We start from the raw sequence: 6,415 nt of genomic DNA, 5'->3' as shown, positions 1-6,415 counted from the left end.
AGTGAAATGATCTTGATATTTTCCTCAACCTTTGATTTTTTTTTTTCTTTTCTTTGATGATCTGAAAAGTGATGGCTTCACAGAAAAATGACCCGCTTTGTTAAGTTCAACGCACAGTCGGCCGCAGGCTGCACACAGCTTTTAATTAAATACAGTTGGGTGTGATATCAGGGGGGATTATCCCCATGGCCTCGCCCTGCATCAGCATGTACCAGCAGGGATCAGCTCCCCGCCTCATGTGGAACACAGCTGAGTGTGTTGAGTCATATAATTACATTTTAGCTTTTTAGCTGGCTCCGTTATGGAGGCCGAGTTGAGTTCAGCGTCTTGCTAAAGGACGCTCTGACAGGACAGATCGGCTGGTTCCAGAGTTGAACCTGGGACCTTCCAGTCTGGTTCCAGATCTCTCCAACCACCAGTCCATCCTGCCACGCATAGATCTATGGCCTAGTCCACACCAATCCTGATTAATTTGAAAACACATGTTTATTTCTCCGTTTTGTCCGTCCATCCACACTAAGCCGGTGTTTTCCACCACCGAAAACAAAGCTTTCTGAAAACGCTCTCCCAAGTAGGGCTGTCCTGAATACCATTTTTTGGGCTTCGGAGCTTCAGTAGTAATCAACAGCGAATATTCGAAGCTTCAGCCGCAGCGGGGGCCCGACAAAGTTCACACATACTCACAGTTCCTCCTCACAAAAACACAGCGCTGAAAACATACTTAACATACATATAACTTCAATTAATAGCCCGAGAGAGAGAGAGAGAGAGAGAGAGAGAGATGGTCGAGCGAGCTAGAAAGTGAATGAAGAGAGGGAGCGGTAGTAGCGAGAAAGCCGGTGAATCAGAAATAAAACGTTATTTTCTGATTGTTTCACAGCGGTTACGTTCTAAAGCGCAGAGAGAGAGAGAGATGGAGAGCCCCGTATCAAAATACCGGTAGCCTACCTTAAAAAAAAAGATCAACAGAGAAATGTCTTTTTGCTGCTGCTTGTCCTGAGTTTTGTTCAGCAAATTTGAAACTGACAGCTTGAATTTCAGGTCGTACTTTTTTCTCTGTGCCATCATGGCGATCAGCAAATGTGACGTTTGAATGCAAGTAAAAAAAAATAAAGAAACTGCTTCGCAGCGTCAATGGCAACCGGCTTACGGATTACATATAAAATTACATTTAACAAAACGAATATCCGAATCCCAAAATTGAAAACCGAATACCTACCCAACAAACGAATATCCGAATAGTCGAATATTCAGGTCCAGCCCTACTCCCAAGTGGATCAATTTGAACGCTGACATGTTATTGTCATGTGATCTCAGGCTCATCACTGTCATGTGATCCAGCCAGGCAGAATTGGCTGTTTCAACGCCTCAAGGAGTGGTGTTGTGTTTGAAGAGCCGCCACAAACTTAGAGAAGAACAACTCTACCGTGACACTTTTTCACTTTTTGATTTAGGCATTTTTTCGGAAACTTAACACGCTAACAGACTTTGTTCTTCACGATCGCTCTGTAAATAACAACCTTTTAAAAATGCCGGTGGCAGAAAGCTGCTGCTTGGCGGAAATGGCGTAAAGCGGCCAGAACCAAACGGCTGCTCACGCCCATGGAGGAAATGATGCGTTTTTGGCGGTTCAGTGTGGACAGACTTTTCAAAAACGCTAGTGAAAATGGTAGTGTGGACGGAAAACCTTCGACACAAAAACACCATTTTCAAATGTATCTGCATTAGTGTGGACAAAGCCTTAGAAAGAAGACTGGGAAGCAGTTATCTACATAGAAGCTACAGTGGCTTGGTTATAAATGCGTATCTTCCCTGTGCAGTGTTAGGCGAGTTACTCGGAAAACATAATCAATTACTCTTAGTCTATTACTCATTTAAAAAGTAATCACATTACTTTACTAATTCCTCACCAGCAGCAGTAATTAGTTCCGCTCCTCGTTCCATTACTTTGTATCTCGTTGGCAGCAGCGGCTCCTTGTTTCTCATCTCTGTGTTTCTGTATCAGATGCTTTGATAAACTGGATGTTGTGTTTTTCTCTGTGGAAAGAGTTTTGCTGCCACACAAAGTTCACAACGGACCAGAATGTTCTTTGATCCTCAACTGAGATCAATTCAGACTAATGGGAAAACGTCCAGCTGCCGAAAGTCTGCGTCTCTCCCTCAGCCTCTATCTTTTGTTTTGCTTTTTTAGCAAGTAACAGCCTACGTAAACCGGCTCGTGCATGTCCTTAAGATACATATGAGGGAAAAAACAAACAGGGATTTGGGGGAGAAAAAAAAAACCTTAGAAAATGTCAAAGGAGAGCAAAGAAAAGGTTGAAGGGGGTTCAGGTTTCAGTGACGCAGTAACAGAGCGTTACTGGGATCAGTAACTGTAATACTGAATTTGAAATTGTAAATTGTACAATTAGAGCTCTTCACAGTCTTTACAGTACGAGTTGATTTGAATTCACACCATATACCACCAGTAACCACCAGGGGGCGCTGCTGGCTCTGTGGTTTCTCATTCATCCCCTCAGAGTCCTCGTTCCCCTGCGGTGGCTCTGCTGCAGCCTGCAGACTGGTTCAGCCAGAGGCTCTGATGAGCTGCTCACTCTGCCTGCAGTCAAGTTAATGAAAGGCCCGAGGATCATCAGTAAGAGTGAATCAGGTTCCATAATGTTCTTGCCTGTTTTTACATTGTCTTGAGCAAGTACTACATTTAAATATATATAAATATATATATATATATTTATTGTGCTGTTCTTTAAATCGCATTGGTTTGCAGTGTTTATCCATCACAAAAGGAGAGAGGATTCTTCCACTGCTTGATCTTAAAGGAAAACTCAGTGTATCATTAGGTTCGTTTGAGATGACGGCGGTTGATAAACAATTTGAAAGATGCATTACTGCCACCCACACTCACTGCTCCAACAAGCCAGAGTCAAGTTACTTATTTTTATTTTAATGTAGGCATTACAGGTGGCATTTATGGAAAATATTACATAGCGTTCTAATAAAATAATATACTGACTGCTCATGGAGTGACATCTTGGAACAGATATAAAAACTTAAGTCTCTTCATTTCAGTGTGTGATACAACTATGATGAGCCAATCAGTGCTCGGCTCGAGGCGTTTCCCATCATCCTCGGTGCTGTGCGGTCGGTGGAGAGCAGCCGCCGCGCCTCGGTCCCGCCAGGCTCCCGTGGCTCGCGCAGTCGGGTCGGCGGAGCGAGTCGGAAAAACTTTTCTAACCATCACGCAACGGACCGAGCAGCCGCTGGTCAAAACTGCACAGGACTCGCTCATCTCAAACGAGCCTGCCTCCTATATCCTGTATCCTTGTCTCGTCTCCTCTCCTCTCCTCTCCTTTTGTCTCCTGTCCTGTCCTCTCCTCTCCTCTCCTCTCTCCTCCTCCTCCTCCTCCTCCTCTCTCCTCCTCTTCCTCTCTCCTCTCCTCTCCTCTCCTCTCCTCACTCAGTCAGCTCACCTGTGCTCCACAGCTGAGCTTCATCACTCTGATCCTCCTCCAGAGTATAAAGCCTCTCCAGACAGTCTGACTTCAGTCCTCACAACCCCCCACCCCCCACCTCCTCCACCAACAGCTGTTTACAATCTGGGTGATGGTGACTGTCTTTTGCCTTCACTTTATGTCAGACTGTGATTAGAGAGAACTAAAATAGTTTATAGTTTATTAGTTTATTTAACAGGGGCCATGCACAACATCTGCAGTCTCTGGGCAGGAAGATATTAAAAAACAATACAGTACAATACAAACAATACAATACAAACAATTAAAAACAATACAATTAGCAAAGTTAACAAACAGTACATCACATATAAAACAACGTCATGGAAAACAGTTGGTTCCATACAAAGGTTTAGATCAGTGATCACATGATTGATTTGTCTTGAGCCATGTTTTAAGTGTTGTTTTAAAAATACTGAAGCTTGTGCGTTCTCTGATCTGGGAGGGAGTGGAGCTCCATTTACCTGCTGCTCCGACTGAAAATGCAGATTGTCCAAAAGTGGTTTTCCTAAATTTAGCCGATCGGTCGCCTCTGACTGATGCCCTGCTCTCCCTCGCACTGTCCCTGCAGAATAGAGACAATCTTGGTTATCAGCCTGTCAGTCCAGGAATTTAGCCGTTCCGCTGTCATGCTGTGTGATCGGTTGAACGGCGAAGTCATCCTAGGTCAGCTGACGGCACACCGGCCGAGCAAAAACAACCTGTGGAACTTAGAAATGGTGAAACGGTGAAACGGTGAAACAGTGAAACGGTGGGCGGTAACGACAGCGATGTTTTGCGTCGAAGGCTGAAGGCTGACCATCGTTCATGATTAGTGATGCACAGATATATCGGTTGAATATCGGAAATGGCCGATTTTTGCATTGTTGACTACAATCGGCTCATTGGCAGATAAGATTAAATCCATCGATGGCAGTGGCCGATACTCATTAACATATATTGTGTCACTAATCTGTTCCAAAGACGTTCAAGTTTGAATGGAAGGACAGCCTATCAGCGTGTTTATTTTAATTAAAAAAGGAATTTTTGGTTATGTGAAAGAATGTTACAATAAAAGATGTTCCTTAAATCTATATTCATTGCAAAGTATAATGAAAGGCAGAATATAGATTATTTTGGCAGGGCACAAACGGGTCAATACGAAGCAAAAAAAATAGCGGCAGGCTATCGGTATCGGCCCAACATTTCCATATCGGTGTATCCCTATTCATGATGAAACATTTTTCCCAGAGATTAAAAAAATAGCTGGGTGGGAGCATTAAGACGGACAAAATCTGCATTCACCTTAAAAGTTTTCTCTAGGTTTCAGAGGTGGAAGGTCTCTCCATCTAACAATCAGCCAGAGAGAGAGAGAGAGAGAGAGAGAGAGAGAGAGGGAGAGAGAGTCCTTCAAAACCCAAAACACCACAGACCCACCTGCGGTCCTCCTCTCTTTCTTTCAATAAAACATCTGCTCTTGTATCCCATCAGTTGGGTTTCAACTCTTTTTTTTTATTGCAGAAAAGACAGCAGATATACAGACTCCGTGTGCTTTCTCCATGTTCAGATGAACTTGTAAAAATCAGATTCAGCACCACAAAGAAAGAAAGTTATAATCATGGCGACTGCCTGATGTGGCTGAGTGATGGATGTGTTGTCATGGCGATGCACAGCTCTTTCTGCACAGTCACGTCAGGACAGGATGGCCGACCTGCACCTGTTATCTTCACATGTTAGCGGCTGGTTCGCTCTGTCGTGTCTTGATGCCGGTTCATTTGTGCTGCCGTGTCTCAGTCCGCCGTCTCCAGCTGCTGTGTCATGCTTTAGCAACACAGCTGACTGGTAGCTGTCATCATCAGCCACAGTGGCTGGTCTGCCGAGTCATGCTGAGGCGGAGATGAACGTGTTGAGGTGGCCGGTGTCAGGTGCTTCAGGTCCCAGAGGAGAAGCTGTGATGATGACAGACAGACGCTCAAACTTCTCCACAACCACAGCTTGTCAGGAATAAGAACCTGGGGCCGGATTCACCAATGTGTTCTTAAGATAGATCTTAAGAAATGATATAAGAGGAAATTTTAGGAAGTTCTTCACTCCTCACTCTTCACTTCACTCCTCACTCTTCACTTCACTCCTCACTCCTCACTCCTCACTCTTCACTTCACTCTTCACTCCTCACTCTTAAGTCTTCACTCTTCACTCTTCACTTCACTCTTCACTCCTCACTCCTCCCTCTTCACTCTTCACTCCTCCCTCCTCACTCTTCACTCCTCTCTTCACTCTTCACTCCTCACTCTTCACTTCACTCTTCACTCCTCACTCTTCACTTCACTCTTCACTACTCACTGTTCACTCCTCGCTCTTCACTCTTCACTCCTCACTCTTCACTTCACTCTTCACTACTCACTGTTCACTCTTCACTCCTCACTTCACTCCTCACTCTTCACTTCACTCTTCACTCCTCACTCTTCACTTCACTCTTCACTCCTCACTCTTCACTTCACTCTTCACTCCTCACTCTTCACTTCACTCTTCACTCTTCACTCCTCACTCTTCGCTCCTCACTCTTCACTTCACTCTTCACTACTCACTGTTCACTCCTCACTCTTCACTCCTCGCTCTTCACTCTTCACTCCTCACTCTTCACTTCACTCTTCACTACTCACTCTTCACTCTTCACTCTTCACTCCTCACTTCACTCCTCACTCTTCACTCCTCGCTCCTCACTCTTCACTCTTCACTTCACTCTTCACTCTTCACTCCTCACTCTTCACTTTACTCTTCACTACTCACTGTTCACTCTTCACTCCTCACTTCTCACTCTTCACTCTTCACTCCTCACTCTTCACTCTTCACTCTTCGCTCTTCAAAATGTAAATGTTAAACTAATATCTTGCTGGCCTCTACTGGTCACACTTGTAATGATGTAA

The sequence above is a fragment of the Centroberyx affinis genome, unplaced genomic scaffold (genome assembly GCF_046629955.1).
Source record: "Centroberyx affinis isolate AG114_WGS23_722 - 3 ecotype Tasmania unplaced genomic scaffold, CSIRO-AGI_Caff_v1 ptg000667l_1, whole genome shotgun sequence".
NCBI lineage: Eukaryota > Metazoa > Chordata > Actinopteri > Beryciformes > Berycidae > Centroberyx > Centroberyx affinis.
Note: the sequence above shows the minus strand (reverse complement) of the source record.